At 40.8% G+C, this 23,681-nt stretch overlaps 1 protein-coding gene across 2 annotated transcripts in view; it reads right to left on the bottom strand.

Annotated features, from left to right (window-relative positions):
* Window positions 1–23,681, bottom strand: part of ZEB1 (zinc finger E-box binding homeobox 1) — a 105,582-nt gene that overhangs the window by 62,853 nt on the left and 19,048 nt on the right. The window contains exon 1 of one of the 2 annotated variants that reach the window (XM_042817182.1): window positions 2,426–2,450. The exons of the other annotated variant lie outside the window; for it this stretch is intronic. The gene's annotated coding sequence lies outside the window, so the exon portion shown is untranslated. Of the gene's footprint in view, window positions 1–2,425; window positions 2,451–23,681 lie in introns of those variants that run through there. 2 annotated transcript variants of the gene reach the window in all.

Raw genomic sequence — 23,681 nt, 5'->3', positions numbered from 1 at the left:
TAATTCTAGATACCAGACAAGTGCAAGAGAAGCCTCCCCACCTGTTCCATAGGATGAGGGATCTGCTACAAACGTTACAAGTTTAACTGAAAATGAACAGGCTTTTTGAGATTCATTACATATTGGCAGCAGCATGAATTTCAGATAATCCAGAATAGCATGTATTCAAACTGCCTTCTTGCTCCATTCCCAGCCAGCAGCCACCAGTTCTGCAGCAACCTGGTCCTGGGGAAGTAAGTCCCGCAGCAGCAGCAGCCATTACACAGCAAAAGCCCTGGACTGCTGCCGCAGGCAGTGCGGGAGGGAAGCGTGATGCAGCAGTTTCCATCAGCACCAACGTCTGCACGAGCCTAACAAGAGCACAGCCTCTTTCAATACTTAGCGAGGACATTCTGCAACTGGTTAAACAGAGGCACGTCCAGCTTCCTCCTCCCTGCTGCTGCTTTACCCACTGAGAGGGAGAAGTAAAAAAGGAACTGGGCAAGGGCTGTGAGCTTACACTCACACATACTGCTCAGTCTGAAAGGATTTTATTTCTATCTCCTCATACTACCAAATAGCAAACATGGACAGTACAGACTAAAGATCACTCATTCACACCTGTACCACGAGCTCAGAGCAATAGCTGTTGCATGCAACCGCGTGCCACAAAGAAAGATGTTCATGGAAATGAAAGACAATGCTTTCACTTGGCCCAGCAGCTTCATGCACTATGGGTTTGCACTGCTAACAGGCAGAAGGGGGAAAAAAGCATTCAGCAGTCAACTCTGCATTAACTCTTACATTAGATAAACTGTGTTCTCCTTAACAGGAAGAATGGGAAGCTACAAAAATCAGAACACATGCCACCTGTCCTTACTTTCTTTCAGTTTCCTTCTTCATTCTGAGCTAAACTACTTAATTGTAAGTACTTCTGCTTCTTTAAGCTTACCTCTTAAGTGTTCTTCTAAAAATCTGTTTGGGGCAGCTGCTCAGAGCTACATGAACTGAAAATGTTGCAGGTGAACAGAAATTTTAAAGAAGCACAAGCATACATTTGAGGAAGGATAACAACAGAGATAGCTGAAGACTATCAAAGGAGAGTGACTTAAATTGGTGAGAAAAAAAAAAACACTCACCAAAACCCAAATCCAGAAGTCTTTCCACAGGAGTAATTTCAGAAGACATGGGGCAAACTATTATATGAAATGCTTGTGCAATTGAAATATTTGCTTCAGGTTGTGCTTTATCACCTGAACAATAAGCTCCACTGAAAATAAAGCAATCCACATAAAATTTAAGATATCGTCTGTTACAGTCATAAAAGCCACACTTTTTTGTTTTTAAATATTGTTTCAAGTAATTTTAGCTGTTCACCATTCAGGTAAGAGAAGGGCAAGGACACTTGCCTCTTGCTTATGTATAGCAGGCATGAGGGCTCAAGAAGGATACTGAGGTACCAAAGTGTGTGCTGCTCTGTGCTGCTGTCTTCTGCTCTAAAATACAAACACCTTTTACATTCTTCAGAGACCTGATTTGCAACCACTATCTGTGATGAACATATATAGTTGTGCACTTCCCTCTGCAAGGAGGGCTGTCTTTTTAAGAAAATTCCTGAAGTAGGCAGGAAAGAGACAGTTCTCCTAAATGTGCTCGTAACTGCAAAATGACACTAAAGTATAGCACTTTTCAAGGCAACACAGAAAAAAGCTAAACAGTTACAGATACAAGTGTAGGTTACTTAAGGTCAAAAGATGCCCAGATAAACACTGAAAGATAGCAAACATTACATGAAAAACCCTATGAGAAATATTCCCCTCAAACATGAGCAGCATCCCCAAACACAGCGTATATTTAGCTTTGGTGAATAAAGTTAGATAGCAATGAACATTACTACTTCAAGATCAAAATTTTATTCTGAGAAGAATTAATTTTGGAAAGACCATCTCCTATATCTTTAATTCCTAATGCCTCCATGAAGCCTGCAACTTGGAAACAGCCATCAAGATATTAACTAAATACACAAATGGACATACTGGGTTAAATACTGGTGGACAGCCATACCGAGAGAAATATCACAGAAGGTGTTTGGACAAATACTAACTCGTGTGAAGGGATTTTTACACAGCATCCACAATCAATTTTATGGAAACACTCACCATTACCATTTTCAAAACAAAATGCTGAGGTTATAGTTGGGTTGCAGTTAAAAAAAGGTCAAACACCAGTCTGAAGTCCAGTATTTAATTTTATTTATCATCCTTCATTCTACCCTCTCATACCAATCTCATCTAAATTAGAAGAGATGGATCACCTCTATTTAAAAGGAAGCTATGGAGTCCTATACCAGTTGATTGTTTCAGATTGTGAAACACATGCTCTTCCCTGCCAAGGAAACAGCAGCAGGACACACCTGCTGGCACCCGCACATGGCCCTAGTACTTACCAGGCGCCTCCACTGAGTGCCTGCACAGCCCATCACAGACTGAGGTCAATTCCACATGTGATGCTGTTGAGTTGCTGCTGTGGTTACACCTCCACTCACAGAGCCAGAGATTTCTCTCACTTCCAGTTTGGAGTGAAATACACACACCTTAGTCAGCAAGGGTCTAATGGCATTACAGTATTTTCAGCTACAGGGGCTGATCTTCATGGGCTTGGACCGCTGAAAGGAAGCAAGGACAGCAAGAGCTCCATTAGTATTGCTGGGAGGTCTTTTCACAGTACCCCTGCAATGAAATGGCAGCCTCATCAATATGGCTTCAAATCAGGCCCCTCCTGCTTTGAGTTTTCCTTGAGGAATACTGTAAGAAATACAGAAAGCAGTTTTAATAGCAGGCCAGTTTTCCCAGTACATTGACAGGGTTCCTTCTGTACGTTAGGACAGACTGGTGTAACTGGTGCTGGAGCCCCCAGAGCCTCCCAGAACAAGGGGCACACATGGCCAGCCACATGGCTCCACTCCATCCTACACAGGCAACCAACAGCCTGCTGCTCCTTGGGTTTCCTTTCACCTGGAATTTCAAAAGCAGACTCCCAAGCACTACAGCAACTTCCGCTACCAGAAAATCATACAAAGCCATGAGTTAACCATGAAGCCTCCTTGAAGACTGCTGCCATTCTCGTGTACCATGAGCAGGAGTACGAAGGACACACGGGAGCTGGAAGATGCAGCAGTGCAGGGGATCTCCACCGGTACTGGTGCAACAGCACAGCACATGAGCACGGTTCTGCCATCAGACTGCACAGTCCACTGTGGAGGAGTGTTTCTTTCACACACTGAAGTGCCTTACTATGGTACTTGAAAGCTTGACAAACACAACTACGAGGCTTGAAGAACTCACATAAGCTGATTATTCCTTCAACTTTCAGAACAACTACACTGCTCAGCTTTTAATGACCTTCACATGTACTTATAACTCTATAGCTGCTAGACTTGATAGCGCAAGTACCTACATTTGTTCAGTATTTCAGTAGTTTGAGTATGCTGTCATTATTTGTTGTCCTGCACATTGTGAAGGGAGGTTCCAATGCAAACAGGCACACAAATGTTCACATGTTTCTGCAGATGCCCATTATCACATGGCTCAAACCAGAGCATTTCTGGATGCGGCCTTGCTAACAAGGTCTAGTTTAAAAGACTGACAGGTACGATTTAGGTATATTAGTACTACAAAAACCTTAATTTTACTGATAAAAACTGCCATTCCAAGTCAAATTTATTTCATCCAGGAACTTTTACAACTTGTACTACGATAAAACATTCTTTTGCTAATAAAAATCGAATTTAAATTAGAACCACAGTTCTCTACGGTTATTAGTGGAACCACTTCTGGTTAGGTCTGCAGCGCAATGATCTTCTCCATCATACTCCAGAGTTCTACAGTACTTCTTTAAGACATCAACAAAACTTCCAGAAACGCCCTCCAGCTCTGAGTTTTTTCAAACATGAATGTAAGTTCCTCAGCTTCTCTTCTGAAACTGCAGGTAGCTGATGTGAGCCTGCCAGCTCACGCGCTTGTATCAGCATGCATCCCCCATGTCACAGCTGGATTTGATACTGGTAAAAAACTATTGTATGAATTCCTACTTTGTGTTTCTTGCATTTCAATTGGTAAAAACTTTCCTCAACTGCTTTAGCCTTTGTTTTATTTAGGTCAACAAAATGAATTAAGAGCAGTCTTGGCAAAGAGCTAAAAATAATTATAATCAAATTTTAAAATGGCTCTGCTAGAGGGAATGCTTGCAATGGACCCAGTCCATCACCACCCTTAAACCAGCAACTGCAAGCTTTAATTTCCCCATCGATTTATGACAGCTCCCATTGAAGCTATCCATACATTTACCGTGCGCAGCTAGCATTTTCTCCCTTTAACCACAGAGGAGTCTACTGCCTTTTACACATGCTACCTTAAGCAGATTCAAGTTGTAACACATCCAACCATGCTCTGAATCATTGGCTGGGATACCCATACCCTGAGAAGGAATCATGGTAGCCTGGAAAACACAGCACGCCAAAAGCTGTTTTTAAACTCCCGATCCTGTATTTACCTCAAAGGTGTTTGACACCAGAAACTATAAAAGCTACCAAGAAATGAGCACGGCTCAAAAGTTTCAGGGACTTCATAGAAAGCCACTTGCTCCATTGTGTTTCTTGAAATTGCATAGTACTAGTTACTGTCTTAACCCACAAAGCAACTGCCATAGCCAAGAGCAATGAGCTATCAACGATGATACTAAATGCACGTTAGCAGAAAGACACGCTAGCACCAAATTAAACCTTTGGATCAAGCCTCAGAAGAGCTCCGTACAATTCTGGAGAAGTCTTTAAATTTGACCTTAAGCAGACCGCATGGAACTTCCTCAGTCATCTACTGTGATGCAAGAAGCCAGCACCCATCTCTGTGTACCAACAAAATGAGTCCACATTTACCTACCTGGTACCTTTAAAGATCACAGACATTGCAGCCAAAAGCAGTAATATCCTAAAAATTAGACAGGTGAATGCAGAAAGCACATAGCCATGAAGGCACAGAGTTGCAGCGACCTAATGCCCAACAGCTGCCTACTGTACAGACTTTGGGTGTTGCTGGCAATACTCAGAGTGTGAACCAGATAAATAACTACAATAGAGTTGTATCTGAGGGCACATTAATTGGGAATTACTCTATGCAAGGTGAAGGCAAAAATAAAAACACTCCTTGGTCACTACCAAGCAACCCTACCATTTTGCTGAAAAATTATTCTGAAGAGAAAGACTCCAATCATTGATTATCAGAGTTGACACAAAACTTACCCAAACTACTCTGAACCTCTGAATCACAAGATTCAAAAACATTAAGAAATATGAGGCAGAGGATGAGATTTATTTTTGCTTCACAGGTTGGATCATTTTTTCCTTCCTACTGTTCTGTCAGGATAGCAAAGAAGAGTAAGTATATAATTTGGGAGGAAACCATGACTGTTTATTACGAAATGGACACACACCAAACCTTTAACTTCTTCAAATTAGATGGTGCCAGCAAGGTTAACAGCAGTCACTGGTTTCACTTTGTCAGCAAGTCCTTTACCCACGCTCGCATTTTGAGACAAGGAAAAAAAAAAAGTAAAAAAGAGGGAAAAATGACTATAAGAAACAGTAGTGAGATTCAACTTGGGAATATTGAAATGGTTAGCTAGAAAAGCCTAACTTCCTCATGGCTAACTGAGCTCACCTTCTGCACCTTGTGAAATTCTTGGAGGGAGTAATACAAGACAGGCATTCATTTCTCTGACCACATAGATGAAGGTTATTCAGAGACTGGTTGGTTAAGACTATGTTAAAAGAAAGCTCATCCTTGAGCTCCTGAGTCAGGATCATAAAACAGGAAGAAAGCCTACTTCAGGTCCTCCATGTGATGTGGTTATGCATTCGTTGCCTTTACAAAACTGTGGCCATGGCATGTTTCTTCCTTGAACTATAGCATTTTTCAGTCTTCAATGACAACTAAATGTGTGAATCATCCTTTCTAACACCAAAAGGGTAACTTATCTATTACCTGAGAACAAAGTTAACTTAAAGTTTCCTAAGACACGGCCACTACCATCACATATCATATCCATGCCATCTTGCTCAAGAAGCAAGGGCCACTCTGCTTAGTGCATTTGAAATAGTGTTGTAAACCCTCAACTCAGGCATAGATGGCTTCTGTCCAAAGCAGACGTTAACAAGCAAGAGGAACATTTCCTCAGGAGCTCATGACAGGCAGCCAGAACCCAGCCAGTCTAAATGACTACAAGTAGCTCAGAGGAATGCATAAGCAGATGAAAGCAAAACCAGCCCTTCCTAGACAGATTCACACAGCCCTACACATGCAGGTCCATACAGAGACATAACATAAAGTCCTCAGGCAGCACTTGGTCAGTTCAGTTTTCATCTGCTGAAAATACAAAATTGTATAGAAACAAAGAAACAAACAAATCAACATGAGTCCTCTGAAGGTGGTGGTCTGCACCTGCCAGATAGAAGTTCCTAAGTTAAAATTCTTCGGTTAAAAGTTAAATTGAACTCCAGCGAGTTCATTTAGATGAATTCCAGGAGAAAGATGAAGTTACCATAAAAAAAAAAAGTTTCTTTCTGGATTCCTCATTCATGGCCTCCTATGAAACTTTAAATAAGTCTGTTTCTTTAGGAAACAGTGTAACTCGGCAAGTGCAGAAGTGGGTCTGGATACAGCCCACCATTCAGGCATCCCTGCACTGAAGCACCACACTTTCAGCAAGGTGGGCAGCCAGTGCCTAAAGCTTACAACAGAAAATGGATGCAGCAGCAGCCACCAAAATGTTTCTAACATCTAACAAATTGCCTCATGTACCTAATTCAGGCATAATGTCAGAAGTATTCTGGGACTTCTCTACCTACCTCTCTGTTGTTTCCCACTGCCCAGCCCCCCCACCCATAACACTCCACTTCTTGTGTATCAAGAAACTATTTATCACAGATTTAAGTGATTAAAAATATAAACACACATGCAAACTACCATAAGCTACCTTTGGTTAAAATTGTCAGGCAAACAAGGTAAATATTCACAGTTTAAAGCACAGTGGGACCAGGAGAGGAAAAAATAAAAATTAAACAAGCAAAAAACCCACAACACTCCTCCAGAAATTTACAAGCTATCGTGTTCTGCTAACCTAGCTAACAGGTTGGTAACTAACAAAGATTATCTCCCTGTGTTGATATTCAGTCTCAAATAAATTTCTTCCTCCACCCCTTCTCCCCAGATCCTTGGATGCTTTGAATGGCTTTGTTCATAGCTAGAAGGAATTCACTCCCCAGCGCACACAGGGAAGCAGCGTGCTCTTGTGGATCCTGGAGCTCTGGGCTCCCCAAAGCTCGCATGTTTTGCTGTAAGACACAAGACGAGCCATGGCAATGTTCCCTGGGAGAGAGCAAAAGATGCAGCACGAAGTCAATCACAAACATAGAAGGACCACAACAGCAGGAAGTCACAAAGGGTACAAGTACCCAGTATACTTCATTTTCCTGGCATGATTTATTTTGCTATACAAAGATCCTCAGTGCAATGGAAAATACAAAAGTCCTTTGTGCAGAGGGCAAGTGTAGCTGAAACAGTGCCAAAAAGACTGTCATGCTTTTTGCTCCATCTGCCTGCTGAGGAACACATAAGCAATCAGCCAGCTGTCTCTGCTGTTGGTGTCTAACACAGTGAAGTTCCCAAAAGACACACAGGAGTCACCAAACCCCTACCTACACACAAAGGTGCAGCAAAAAGAACGCAATACTATCCTCCAGAAGAGACTGGAAGATAGAAAACTCAACAAGAGGCCTGCAAGAACCTCCACTAACTGTATTTCTTTGTTCAGGAGGAGCGTCACACCACAGCACAGCGGTCAGTAACAGTGACAGCTGCAGCTCAGTGCTGGGCTGGTAAGAGTGCTGCTTTTACATTCAGATACAGCTTAGCTCTACTACAACACTACAAAAACAATACATACAAGCTATTTTCTAAGAAAGCAGTCACCTCATTGGCTTTTGGTAAGTACTGCTACAACTACAAACATGGGTAGCCAGAGGGAGATGGCCACTGCAGAAATCTTACTGCCAACCTTTCCTTTGGAAAAGGAAGAGGGCAATAAGAAAAAAAAAAAAAAAAAAAAAAAGCCTAAATAGATGAACAGAAGGAAACTCCTACAAGCATGTTCCATCCCACCACCAAGAAAATACCTTTACTTTTTCCACACTTGCATTCAATTCTTGGCAGAACATTTCAAATGTTATACTGAGATATAACTCAATCTGTTATGTTCTGCCCCTCAGTTTCCCAAATTTTCAGCTCTAGGGACTTCAGACTTTGCCAGTCAGCTACAGAAAATCAGATTTCTTTTTGGCAGTACACGTTGCATGTTCCAGAACATAGAACAGTTGACATGCAGAGGCTGCCCTAATGATTAGAACTGACTCTAATACTTCTTTCGGACCGATGAGTTAGGAAAACCATAGGACCTTCACTGGAAGCTATTATAAATTTTATGACTTAAATAGACTTCAACAGGAAAAGACAACTCTAGACACACTGGATTTTGATCCTACAAGTAATTTTTGCACTCTCAGTAGGTAAAAAGAATAGTGCCATGTATATAAAAAAAATTGTAAGTATCAATTTCCATACCACTCATGCACGCCTTGTAAAACTGATCAGTATTTTGAATCATATATCAGCTTATTTCTTATAATAAATCAAACTGTGCCATCTGTGATTTCAAGTCTAGTAATAACATCGCATTTACTTTATGCTAGAAATCAAATGTCTTCTAACCACTAGACATGATATTTGAATAATCTTTAGAATAACCTTTGTTCAGCCGAAGGACAGCATACTCTAACTAGTGGCATTATATGACATCTTATGTGTATTTCTCCTCTTTTCTACCCTCTTTGATAATGACAAGGTTGGGGGACAGGGGAAAGTCTTATTCGTGATCCATCCACCAAATGTTCTGGAAAAGTTCAGAGTCTCCTGAACTTCCATAGGATACTTATTCAGTACTTAATGGGGACACTTCTAATCATATGTTTCAGTCAGTCAAGCACAACTCTCAGACTCACAGCTTCGGAGCAAGCATGACTAACGAAACCCTTCTCAGAGAAATCACATCATAAACGCAGCAGTACAAAACATCAGTGTAATACTGAGTTGTTTCCAGTACTGACCTTCTGACTGTAGGTTATGCATGAGAATTGTATCTGGATATGAATTAGGAAGCAGCACTGTATCTGCTTCTGCGCTGAAACTTCACATATGCTATTGCCATTCCTCCCCTAGCACAAAATAAAGCCTTCCACTGTGACTGACTACAACTGAGGAAAAAGGATGAATAAGGTAACAAAGGAAAGTAGAGAATATTGGTGTTATGCTTCTGATGCAGGTTTGGTTTTTTTTTTGTTTTCATTTGTTCTCAGTTTCTGAAGTAGACTAAAGTCTAACTGAAGCAGTGCAGTCTTCACTGAAGTTTTTTTTTGTTCAAAGTCAAAACTCACAAGTTGTTTCCAGTAAGCATGTCACGTTAATTAGTTTTAAACAGGTCATAACAGAGTCATAGTTCACATACAAAGCATTTAACCACTCACTAGAATCTCATTCAATAGGCAATGAAGCTTAACAAACTGTTTCTTCCAGAGGTCTAGCAAAGACAAGTTCCAAACACTCTTGAAGTGAAAACGTACACGTTGACCTTTGCTATCAAAACAGATCCAACATGGAATTTGCAGCCAGATTCGTTTTCCCCTTTGGCAACCCCCTCCTCCCAGTTAAATGGAGCATTACAAATCGCTTTTGCAAAACTTAAGTGGAATTTCCAACAGACTGTGCAACCAAAAGGTGTGTTTTCAGAAGAAGTAGGAAGCCATCATTAAGAATTAACATTTACAAGACATTACTGAAAAATCCACCTACTTTAGATACATAAGAGTCATGCATTGCTTCCCTTCCACCACTGCTCCACCCCTCGTCCCCTTCACAAAACAAAACAAACAAAAAGGAACGAAGCAGATTGAAAATGGAAAGGCGTGAGTACAGAAGATATACAGGAAGCGATTCCTTTTGATGTGTTATCCAGATCTTAGATTTGAATCATACAAATCCAGTTGTGACAATAAAGCTGACTGTAATAACTATTAGTTGCCTTATGTATTGAATCTGTCCATGCTTACTGAAATCTCACATAGTATTTTATTCTGTTATATAATAATTCATTTACACAAAGCTGTGTTCCAGAATCCTACAACTTCCTGTAATACAGCACAGCCTTCTCCCACACTTCACACTGAATTAAAATAAAACCAACGCACCTCACCCCTTACCTCACAGGACAACATCTGACATGACTCCTTTCATGCCCCCTTCTCTGAGCACCAGGCTCACCTTCCCAAAGTCACAGCAGCTCTGAAACACAATCTGAGGTCATTACTGCCTGAACCTACTCCAAATGCTGAAGATCCTAAAGATGAGTAGTTGAAATAAAGGTCTGTTTTGGATGGAAGAGGATGAACTTGAACTGAGTTAACAAAAAGTTCTCAGCCCGCAGAAGTGACGGTAAAAATGCACATAAAAAGCATCTTGGAGAACACGGCTCCTTCTTCCAGTGCTTCTTTGGTCACACCATGCTGAGATCAGCCTCTTCACTGCACTTTGATCAGCATGATGACAAACAACACTGTCAGAGAAAACTAGACTTTATTAAAGCCTTTGATATCTCCAGACCGCATTTAATGACACACCCCAATCACTGCTAGGTTTTCCTGCTGCCATAATACCTGGGGTCATTTCTTCAAATGGAACGTGACCATAAATCTGCTTGGTCTGAATTTGTTTTACTATCAGCTGAAACTTAATGTCAGTATTCAAGTATTCAAGATTGTTTTTCCACATTCAGGCTTTAAAGTATGTGCTCAAACATGTTATGAGTTCCTCCATTTGTCTGAGAATGTTTTCATTCTGCTTTTATCAGCTACTAATCCCCCAGAAAAAAAAAAAACACCATACCAACCACCTGTACTCAGAGTACAATTTTCTGATTATTTTCCTTAAGCTAATTTTACAAGTGTGGTACTCATTTTCTCCCTTTCATTTAAAGAACAGCCTCAAATCACGCCAGCTCTCCCAAAACCAGGCAAGACTCCAAAAGGCCGAAGCCTCAGGCCTGGAACACTTCAACTTCCCAAGCCACCTTATGCTAGCTATGTACGCCAGATGCCCTTCTCTTTTCATACAGAAAATAATCTTTAAGCAGCATATGGCCTTGACTATGCATGTATGTCCTGGCAGGTTCAGTCTAAAAGGGTTACAGTCCATTTGTCAAGCCATATCACATTTCCTCCACACCCTTCCTCTCACAAGTAACCCAACACTGCTAACAGCCAACTAGAGTCAGCTACAGTGGCACAACCACAGCAGAGTGAAGATGATTGTTTTAACCTGGCAAACTAGGCTGCAGCACAGACAGTGAATCACAGCTATTAGAATAAAGGGCATGGCAAAGCAGAACCTGAAGTGATGAGGAGTTAACAGTTCAGCAGTCCCGAGAAGAAAAGCCTGATTCTCCAAAACAGCGTTTTATCAGCATACAGCCCTCACCTCTCACAATCCGAGCAGACACAATGTGCGTACCACTGCATGGGCACAAGAAGTGAGGTTATACTGTGCTGTCCTTCCGACTGCTGGACAAAGAGCCCTCGGCAACCCCATCCCACTCTGGGCAGCGTAAGATTTATAACCCAAAGGCACAGGCAGTATTGTAGAGGCAGCTGAGCTATGAACTATACAGTTCATCCACTTAAGGAAAGGGAGGTTCTAATATTTACTGGCATAACTTAGCATCTCTGAATTTCTTACACTAAAATTAGAGTTTTGCCAATATAAGGTCACTTAGAGAACTCCTATGCCATAGCCGTACCAGTCACAAGTCACAGCGCCATATTCTTACCAGCACAGCTGGAAGCACTGAACCTCAACAAAACTTCAGTATCTCATTTTGGGTTCCAACTTTCTCTCTGGTGCTGTGGTGCTTCAGGACAAGGCTCTGATGGATGGTGGGAGCGCTGACTTTATTTCCACCATCCACAGTTCCACAAACAAGCTCTCTATACTCGACAATAAACATCCCCTTCACATACACTGTGCCAAGCTTCTTCCTTTCTAGACAGCACACTTAGAGTTAGTTTCATAGAATAGCAGAAGCCTTTGCTTACTCAGTAATATCCGACATGCACAATATAAAGACTTATTGTGCACGTGATTTATTACCAGAACAGAGATGAAAAAAGTTACAAGAGAACACCAAAAGCTTTACCATAACAGCCATTTTGCTCTTCCCAGGGCAGCGGAGAGGTGCTTTACAGTGACTGCTTCAGAGTCAGCATAAGGACTTTGTTAGCCTCTAGGCCAGAGGCCTTGGGAGAACACTAAATTCCTTCTTAGTATATGTAATTACAGTTAAAGAAAGTCCATAGACACTTCTTTACTGGGAAAAAGGCCAATACGATTCAGAATGTGAAATTTACAGGTATTGCAACACTACAGGAATGAGGATACTCAACTTGTTTACTTATTGTCTCTGAATTTGGCAATTCCTAGATGAACTACAGGAATCCTGACTGAATTCCAAGTTAACCATATTAAGTACCATACAATGCAAGAATAGACTGTAAAAATCAGTTTAGATTTGCATGTAAATATGAAATACTTGTTCTATAACTTGGGACCAGGTGACAGTGTTTGAAAGTTTTTTGTCTAAATACAGTGGTGACCTGTTGCCTGAAAGACAGAGCTCACTCCACTACGTGAATGTCCTCAGAACACCTATTTGAAACCATAAAGCTTATGGCAACAGACAGGAAGCGAGACAGCAACATGCAGCAAAACTCAAATGGGAGAGAGAGGAAGGCTCTGACCGTGCTGCTGCTCGCTGCGCCGCCGCAACTCAGTATTTACAGCCTATTCCACCAACTTCTTTTTCTTTTTTTAGTCCAAATGGCTGCACAACATGACTTAGACTGTGAGAACATCAGTGTCTGCTTTCCTGGTCTAACCCCTGAGAATCCCCACTTGACAAGACCAAGCAGTTATCTCCAGAAAATGACTGTCAGCTTGATACAACTACTCTTGAAATAGCTAACTATTTCTAATGGGAAGGTCTGAGCTTAAAAGCAGAAGCAAATTACAGGACTTGGCTTCTGAAGACATTCCCATACAGAAAGCTTGGCCCAAATCACTAAGCGCTCCATAAAAAGCAGTTAGAGCACAACAGAAGAACCACAGAAGTGTCCACTCAAGATAAGCTAAGTGCCACCTCTCCACCTCAAGAAGTTGAAAGTTCAGCTGTTTAAGTGCACCAAACTTTGCTTCATGCAGTCCACTCTCCTTCTTCCACAAACATTTGTAAAAACAGAATAAGCTGTGGGTAGAGCAGACAACAACTGAGGGCACCCACAGCCAGATGAGCATCCTCTGGAAAATACAGCCCTTTGGTACCTTTTGTTTATGTAGAAAAGATATCCATACAAATTCTGCAGAAGTGTCAAAATAGAACCATCTCAACTTTTCAGTACTGTAAGTAGCACCACAGGACTCCTCTCTGGTGAGGCTATTCAAAGGCAGAGTATGGTGGAAGACCATTACTGATTTTACCCATCCCACCTCAGAGGGACTCAGGAGGACAGGAAGGAGGCCGCAGAGAACATTTGTACAGTGCAACAGCATACAAGCATTATTTTGTTACAAGGTTTGGTCATTTTAAACAGAATTTGTTAGCAAGCTGCACTGCAGTCCTCAAAAAGCTGCTATGTCAAGAAGGTAACAGCTTACATGCTTGGATTGCTGAAAGTAGAGCAGCAAAGTTGTGTTTTCCATTTCAAAACCCAAGTGGAGCTTTTCTTTTATAACTCATCTCCATGGATAACAACAGAAGCAGTTAATAGCACCTCCTGCCATATTTAATATACTTTGTTGGCTGTGCTATTTGTTAATATAACAATAGCATGTGGCAACCTGGAATCAGAAATAGCAAAACTAATACCGGTGACATTTATTTCTAAATGTAAACACCTCGATCTTGAAACCCTAAATTGGAATCTGAACAGCTTCTTACCATCAGCTAAATACCACACGTTTTGCCTGAAAATGAGCTACAAAACAGAACGTCAGACATCTCTACATCAGTTTGTTTCATCTGTCCCAACCATATTTTAAATTGGGAAGCAGTTTTCAGAGCTTAAAGTAATAGAAATGCTCATTATAGGATTTTGGTTTTTTTATTCCCCCTCCTCCCCAAACTCCACCATTTTTTAAGTTTGGGGCAAAAGCACTATTTGTAACTAGAAGAAGGAACACTAAACAAGTTGAGCTGAATCTATGATAGCACTAATAGCTTTAAGGATGGAAAGTTTTATTCAGATAATAATTTCTTATCTTTTTTTTTTTCCCCCCTTGAAGTTCATGAGCTTTTCAAACAACACCTGGTAGTTGCCTGCATTCTACTCTAAGAAAATGTTACAGCTCAGGATATCAAAAAGCATCACTAAGCATTGAAAAAAATTTTCATGGGTGCTCTTCAGAAATTACTCAGAAGCATTTCAAACCTATCCAAAATCTAGTTGCCCCATTTGAAGCTGCTTCACTTGATTAAACAGCTCGATAACACATGCTTCCCTAACCTATCCAAAGTAATGAGAATGGACAGCTACTTAGCATGAAGGTCCTCGTCCTCAGCCCTTCACAAATACATACAGTCTAATTCAACAAGCTTCTTAGAGCACCGTTTTGCATCACTACTAATCTTAGCCTAAATTACAAGTTTAACTCCTAAGTACTGTTTTAAAACAAAAAACAAGGCAGAACTTGATATCTGTCTATATCAGTACATTCATCATCTTTTCCCCATGCTTATATCACTGCTTAACCCAAACGCAACCTAAAGAGAAAAACAGCAGCAGTGCATTGCAATGATGCAGGAAGTGTGGGGGGTGGGGAGGGGAGGGGAGAAGACAAGGAACTACTTAATAAATTCATGAAGAAGTTTGGGATGAAGCATATGCAACCTAGTCCAACTTCAGATTAATTTGAACTGAATTGTTCTAGCACTGGATCAACTTCTCAACGCTTCAAAGCTGTACCAAGAGACTGCAGGTATACTCCCATTCTCCCCACTGATGCATTCGAAGCGCACAGCTGCAATTCCCCTTCAGGGAGGTGTAGTTTGCTGTCAGTGTAGAGCTTTTTGTTTTGAAGAAAAAAAAAAAGTGTACTAGATCTGCATAGTGTGCTACGGAAAGTGAAACTGCAGCATACCTCAGTAATGGCAGTTGTTTAAAGGTGCATTGGCACAGGAGAGGGAATCAATCACCTGCATCATTTATACACTGAATAAACAGCAGAAAAGATGACTGGCAGTGTTAGCGATGCATGCTTTCCCCTTCCCTTCCAGTCAACAGCACGTCACTTTTAAAATTGGTTTAAAATGAATAGTCAAACATCTAGGGGAAAATAAATTAAGAGTATTCAAGAATCTTTCAGCAGAGGGACATTAACATACTCATTCCTTGCAGAGTTTTAAAGGAGCTAACAGTGACAAATGCAATTGCCCTAAGAACTGTACAATGAGACTATTTATTTTTCTTTCCAATACAACAATCTGGTTGAAAGAAATCTGAGATACCAGGTGTAGCCCAAGAGCATTGGCTTTACTGTGGGCAGCCTGCTGCACATGTGACCAGGAAAGTGAAGCTGGCAGCATATAATCCCCAGAGGAAGTATGGCCAGGTACATTACTCAAGATTCAGAGATCCAAGATTTGAACAGATAAGTAAGGCAAATACTCTACACTTCTGCCTGAGCAGCAGCTTTATTTGCTGTTCTGATTCAACCTAAAGAATCCAAACCGCCTCCAACAACACTTCAGGCACCACGCACAATTCAATACTAGAAACAGAATCAGCAATTCATTCATTTCCCATTTCTCCTTGTAGGAAAAACTGAGGTGTGAGGCAGGAGAGAGACAAGGAAAGAACAGGAGAAGACAACTGGAAATATGGTGATTTTTCTTCATGAAAGACAGTTTTCTGAAAACAAAGGCACTGGCAGCTCCCAAGTTCTTCCCATACTGCCCATGAAAGGCCACTCATTGCAGATAGCAACACTGTTCACTAAATATCTTCACAATAAGGCACTTGTCCTGGAGCAGGAATGCAAGCACACTTATTTTAAGGCAAGACAGTGCAGAAGATACACATTTAAGTTATCTAAAATAATATTTGAGGAAAGGCTGCATGTATTCTCCAAGCTCTGAGAAGCATAGTATGTACATTATCTTCAATAACTGCATCTTTTTTACCCCCCACAACTTCTCTAAAGCATCCAGTATCCCCACAAGCTTCTCTGAACTTAGATACTGAAAAAACTGTATCTAGACTGATTTATTCACATACAAAAAGAACTGTGCTTCTCCTCTACGCTTGAAGAGAAACCAGGCACCATCATGATGCTGATCTGTAGTAGCACACATCACAGAAGCCTCATCCATCATAAACCCAGTTGTTGGTTAATCTGGAAGCTACTATTTAGTAAGGTATTTTGAGATGATGGAAGAAAATCACTTATGGTCATTACAAAACACTTTTCAGTAAATTGACTCATAAGTGGCTTTTAAGATCTAGCAGTCAGAAGCAGAAGCCATGTTAAAAGTAACTACTAGAAGCTATGTATGTATGCACACCTTTGCCTGCCAGAACCACCAAAATCTTTGGCTTTCAGACCTTCCTTCCTTTGAACTGTCAGACTCCCACATCACTTCTCACCCTCATTTTGGTGAAACTCAAACCACGCATATTTGTTCTCAGCACTAACAACTTCATTACAATTTTTACCTTAAGTTTTGTTTCTTTTTCAATAATAAATACACACAGTCTTTCCTAATATCACAGCATGCTGGCTGTCATTTTGAAGAGCTACAACAAGAGGCCGAGATGATATCCCACCTATGAAGTTCACTACAGACACACATAACATAGCAGCATGTTCTTAGCACTTACCTGCTCACAAACACACAGCCACTTTCAAGACCTCTGAAAGATCACAGCCAGTCAGACACCACAAACCTTAACATCTTCATCATAATGAAGAGAGGCTGAGAGCTGGGGATGTTCACCCTGGAAAAGAGAAGTTTCTAGGGAGACCTCACTGTGGCCTTCTAGTACCTAGAGGGTATTTCTAGCTCCTAAAGATGGGGAGGGACTCTTTGATAGGAAGCTTAGGGACAGGACAAGAGGTAATGGCTTCAAACTATGAAAGGGTTTATGTAGATATAAAGAAGAAATTCTTCACCATGAGGTTGGCAAGCACTGGCACATGCTGCTCAGAGAAGATGCCTCATCTCTGGAGGCATTCAAGTCCAGGCTGGATGGGGCTCTGGGCAACCTGGTCTAGTGGGAGGAGCTGGGACTAGATGATCTTTAAAGATCCCTTCCAACCCAAGCCATTTTGTAATTCTACGGTCTTTCAGAATCACTCTTTTCTCTAAGCAACGCACGTATTATGAGAGAGCATCTACAGTCTGAAGAACCATTTTGCTTTCCATAGTTACCCTCCAGCTGAAACTTCAAGATTGAAGTCCCAAAAATGTGAATACGATAAACCCAAGTAAATACAGAGTTCTCCCTTATTCAATGCTACATACTGAACAAATTATTTTCAGGCTACAGGTTTCTTTTGAATCATATTTTTGACTTGCAGCTACTACATATGTGAATTCATTCTTCTAACGAACTTAAACGAAGTATATTTAGAACAGCAAAGAAGATGTAAAAGCATTTCCTTAACGCTTAAAATCTACTCTGACATAAGCAAGATCTGAAGAGAACATTACATGACTTTTCCACTCCAATATCACATTTTCAGAATACTGAGGTGTACAGATCTTCTCATCTAATAAATTTGATTTCTACAGAAGTAGATGAATATAACGTTCAGTCCGTGAAATTAAGCCGCTTTTCAGTTATAATTTGGAGAAGTGAATGCCAATCTTCTAATACAGAAAGATTTAGCTCCTTTGATTTTTAGACCACTCATGAATTCTCAAGCAGAAGCCACAAAACAAACAAACTGCTGTTTGAAAATAGAGATTTCTCTGAGGCAGATGGGAGAAGCACAAAGATGTGTCACTCCACACGGCAAGCACCTGCTGAATATAACACTGAAGAAAAAAATGCATGGAGTTTGAGAGGTAAGGGAGTTTATAGTCACCTTCTAGAAACCCCCTGAACTCTGCACCTGCAGGGATGCTTCAAACAATCCAATCACTTGACCTCAGAATAGGAAATTTTACAACTGATAGTTACAAACTGGATTCATCCAGGACACCTATTGGGTATTTCACTGATGCACTAATTTATTGCAGTGGTACAAACTAGTCCTGTCCTAACCTAAGCCTCTTCATCTTCATAAATAAAATTAAAGGCTGTAAAAACATTCACCCTGTAAAGCATTAAGATGGAAGAATTTCTACGGGAGCTCTACACAGTGTGCAAGGCTTAACTAAGGACATCAAGTTGTTTTAGCATCACCCTTCAGGTTTTTGTCCTCTCTCCAGTCACTTCACTAATTAAGTATAGAATGATTAAGTATAGAATGCATCCCGTAGTTAGCAAGTACTCTCAATACTGATGACGTAGCAAAATTTAAGACATCTGCACATCCAGGCAGATGTTTTCCGGCTCCAAAGAAACCATTAAAGAAGCAACCACATAATATGAAGTACAGGGAATAAGAAAAGACACTTGGACTAAGTCTCTCGGAGATGCAGCTGACCCTTCCTTGATCTGACATAACCAGCAATTACTCCAACCGCACTGAACTCAAGGCTGCTGCACTGAAGAACTCTCTGCTGTTTAAGAAGTTACCCCAGATCTCCACAGTGACATTTCACATTTCCAAGAAGCTTTTCCTGTTCTGAACTTCCCCCCTCATTGCAGCACCACACACTGGTTTCAGTTGCCTTAATCAGTTCAGCAGGAAAACGTTATTTATGGAAGCAAACAAACGTTAACTTCAGTAGAAATTAACATGAGTTAAAAGCTGGCTGCAACCAACTGACAGCACATGCTGTCATGCAGTTCACAGTTAACAAAACCTTGATTTAGGAAGTTATGAATCACCCAGCTGCCTAAGTTCCTCCTATACCCAAGGGTAACTAAAGAACGACTGTGCTCACACCAAAGTAGATACCTACGTTTAGTCAGCTGAGCAGCTCTTCAGGTCCACTGATGAGGTCTCCGCAGACTATAATGGGAGCACAGGCAATGAGCTCACACCCTGGCGTCTAAATTTAGGTGCCTCAGTTTGTGAGCCAGCCCTACAGTTTATACAGCCAAGGTACAAGACATGCTGATAGGCTGCACGCATATATGCTGTAAGCAGCTGCTGGGAGAACAGCCCTTCAAAATCCCTTTTCCAAACATGGACTCTCAGGGCAAAATAAGGCAGTGTAAGAAAGCCTGCTGGTTGAATTCCTCAGCGACATTCCATACAAGTTTCAGTTTTCATGAAAAGCAAATGGTTTCTAGATATACTTAAGGAGGGAGGGACCCTGCCCTACAAAGGCTGTCTTTAAAAATAGCAACACATCTGAATGATTTCCAGCACACAACTGGTCAGAAAGAACATCCCTCATTCATGAGCTCTGTAAGCAGGGAAGGGCTGATAAGGAATTGCATTAGAATGGTGCTACATTGTTCACTGCTGCTATATGTACACAAGCCTGGACTTTTATAAACTAAAGCTAAGGAAAGGTTGGATGAAAGAAAATTCTTGAACAAAAAACAAAAAAACAAAACAAAACCACACATATACAACAGAACCCAGGCAAAGCTGTTTTAGGGCAAGAGAAGACACAGAATGACAGCCTCCAAACAAGGCACCACATCCCTGAACTGTTGTACACAGACCTTAATCTGTCCCAACTGTCAGACAAAAAAAATATAGGAGATAATCTCCACATCCTGTACTTCTGCAGACCTACTCACTTACAGAACCAAGGGCTGCATAAATTGTTTGTCTACAAAATAATGCTGGGACAACGTGTTCAATCATTATGCAGCCTAATATGTTTCTGTATCAGTCACACAATATCACTCCATCCCAGGAAAGGACAGACCAAAAAATCACAGGCTACACTACTGATGCTTCATAGGTCAGTAGTTGGTCTATCCAGTGCCCATCTGCACTCAACTTTCCTAGTGTTCAGCATCTTCCAGTGTAACCAGCACACCTCTCTTAACAGCTGATTAATTCTTTCTCCGTTAGGCTGCCTGCAAACTTGACCAAGGACTATTTTTAAACAACCCTGAAAATGAAGATGTGAAAGTACAAATTCAAGAAGGCGTTACACAAGAAGTTTGACTGAAGTACTGCTGTAAGTAGCATTAAAGCATGTCACACTGATTCTGCATTATTCTGTCTTGCTGAAGTCTCACAGAAGTTGTTTTCACAGCTTTGCTATGATTTCATCAGGGCCACCAGACATAAAACTTTCCTTAAACTTCGCTTAATAGAATTACATTTCCTTCATTTAACACTTCAAGTCATTCTCAGTAGCAACCTTTGTCAGTTTACCTAAGCACATAAATTCATTATTATTTAGATTGTCTTTTATCCCCTTTTAACTACTTGCACTAAATCACCCCCACAAAAAAAAAAAAAAAAAAAAAAAAAAAAAAAAAAAAAAGAAAAACCTTCAAAACTGTCCCACAATTAATAGTGCAGAGCTCAGTCAGCTTAAGTCTTTAGTAGTAGCTACTTTATAGGATACAAGTCACATAAGTGAACAGATCTGGTAACTTCTAGTTTCACTTTCAGAAGTTTTCACGAGATACACAAATTACAGTATTTAGCAAAAACTCAAAATAAGAACTTAGTACCATTAGTGGCCACACGCAGCAGTATTCAGTGCCGCTGTTCACAGATAAAAGGGAAACTTCTTCACATTGTAAGATTAGATTATTAGCATGTTCAATTATTTTCTTCAATAGCTCAAAACCACAGCAGGAGCAGAGTGGCTTCCTACAAATACAGACTTCACTGCAGACTAAATGAAAGTTTCATATCTGTAAGTTACAGGTCAAAGAAGACAAGCTTTCAAAAGCAGAACAACAAGGCAAGACGCAGGGGCAGACCCCACGTCAGGCTACTGGTCACCTATTCGGCAAGGAACTTCTGTTTTGAACACATTTCTGCTCATGACTTTATGGTCTAAATTACTCTGAATCAGACAGTCTTTAAGGTACACTAGAGTTTATTTACTCCTCCAACGTTATTTTTTTTTTTAAAGACAGTAATGGGAATATAAGATCAGATATGTTAAGTATACATTCATGAATGGTCAACTGTTAGCAGTACTAAAGTATTTACTGCCTATTTAAACTGCATTTGTGATCAATGCAGTGTAATGTGACCATTACATTACATCAACAGCACACAGCTTGACTGTCTTGCTGTTTCTATGACTAGGTTTTAATATTGTCTAAGAATGAGATCTGTTACTCTTTCCATATTCATACCACTTAAAGGAAATGCTGCTTAGTAAGTACATTTGACTGTTCCCTGCTCTGCATCCAGTTTCCTCAACAGCTGCATCTCTCTGCTGCATATCCCACCTGAAGCTGGCAGAAGAACAGTTACTTTAACAGTCTTTGGAAAGCCCAGACAGCAACTAATAACACACTGCTTAGCACTAATACGTAATGGCAGCTTTGTTTTCTTCAATATTACCATCCAGTTCAAGAACTTCATCTTGCAGCTGGCAGAACTGCTTCCCCAAATTCTGCCCTCACAGCCCTAAAGTTAGAAAATGAGAGAACACACCACATTTGGCAGCAAACAGGGCAAGCCGATGGGGCACGAGTTACTGAAAAACCTTCTTTAACATCAAGACTGAAGCAGCCTTGAGAAAACTAACAGGAAGAAAAAAAAAAAAAAAAAAAAAAAAAAAAAGGAAAAAACCAACAACAACTCTGACACAAGACATAGTTTCATAGCCTGACAGAAAAAGAGGGAGACACAAAGACAAGGAGAAAAGCTAGCTAGCTGGCACTAGGTAAGAGTGAAAGTGGCATTAAAAAAGAAAAAAAAAAAAAAGCAAAAATAAAAAGCAGCTTAATTACCAATTGGAAAACTTGATATTGCAATAAAAGACATTTGACTGCTATTTTTCAGTTCTGACCAATACAACCATAGGTCTGTCTGGTAGTTAGAAGCAAATATCAAGAGAAAGCTCAAATCATGTATTAGTTTCACTTGCATATGGTGGAATTTTTCCAGAGCTTTGTTATGATGTGAAACAGTGAAAAAAAGTGGCATATAATATTTTTATGCAGATAGCCTAAATGCAGCTCACAAGAGTAAGGGAATTTTAAGTTGTTGCAATCATCAACATGATACAACAAAACTAAGCCTGCAATGAAAACACCATGCTGAGTATACATCTGCAAACAGGTTTGTGATAGTCATGAACAGAAATACAAGATCCAAAGGAGCAGAAAACGGCAGGTTGGGATGGGAAGTGGGAGGGTGAACAAGCAAGAAAAAAATACTACAACAAACCACAGTGCTCAGCCTGAGACACTGAGCAAAATCATCTTGACAGTGTTTAACCAAGAGGCTAAGCTTATTCCTTAAAGCAGCCAAAGTTGTTCATTACAGCAAGTTCCCTAGAATTACTCTTCTGAAGTAGTTATTAGGAGCCCTAAGCAGGCTGACGCTGGAAATTTCTCCAACACACACGCACAATTTCAAAGGACAAAACTAACAGGCAAAGAAAGCTACTACCGAAACCCAGCCAGGATGCCTCCCAACCCAAAGACCTGTTCTGCCCTCCTTCCAGCAGCTACCTCTTCCACAGCACACACAGCTTAGGTGGCCACGGCCCCAGTCCTCAGCTGTTTCATTTCAGAAGCACTGAGCTGGGCTGGAGCCTGTTAATCACAGCTCATAGCTGGGCCGCCAGCTGCAGGGCCAAGGGCTCTGTTCAGTCACTGCCATGCTAGGTGCTGACACCACAGCCAGGCCCAGGCCTGCTCACCGCAGGCGGCCTCAGCCCTCCACTCTGCCCAAAACAAAGCAGCTCATCTGCCAGCCTATAGAGAAAGGGCTTCAAATCCAAAAACGGGGTGCGGAGCAAAGCAAAGCAGATTTGTTTTCAAGCATGATAAGGATTTTTTTTTAAGTGCTTACCCACTGAGAGAAAGAAAAGTAAATGGCGAGATGCGTGGAAGAAACTGAAGGCAGCTGAAGATTTAGCAAAGAAGAAAGTTTCCAAGCCTAGCTTAAAAAGTAAGAAGCATACTAATATTTTCAGAATTGGCCTTACTAGACTGAATTGAGAAAAAAAAAAATCTTCCTTAATGCTGTTCTTAAGCTCTAAAATTAAAAAGAGCAAGTTACCTCCTAGCTCGGAAATTTTTAAGAAACAACGAACAACTTCACTTAGAAGTCAATTTTTAAGAAGTAAACAAAAAAGCCCCAAGGAAGCACACATGTAAATTGGAAAATACTGGTTAAGTGTCAGATTAGAAAAAGCTCACCCCCACAGGTGTGGTTTGTGCTTTTTCTTCCCCCGTGCAGAAACACTGCGCTGTTCCGGACTGCCTGTGAATG

This window comes from Centrocercus urophasianus, unplaced genomic scaffold, assembly GCF_019232065.1.
Source record: "Centrocercus urophasianus isolate 14NV4802_14NV808 unplaced genomic scaffold, USGS_Curo_1.0 seq_16, whole genome shotgun sequence".
In the NCBI taxonomy this organism is placed as follows: domain Eukaryota; kingdom Metazoa; phylum Chordata; class Aves; order Galliformes; family Phasianidae; genus Centrocercus; species Centrocercus urophasianus.
The sequence above is the reverse complement of the archived record's forward strand: the minus strand, read 5'-3'. Positions and strand labels throughout refer to the sequence as shown.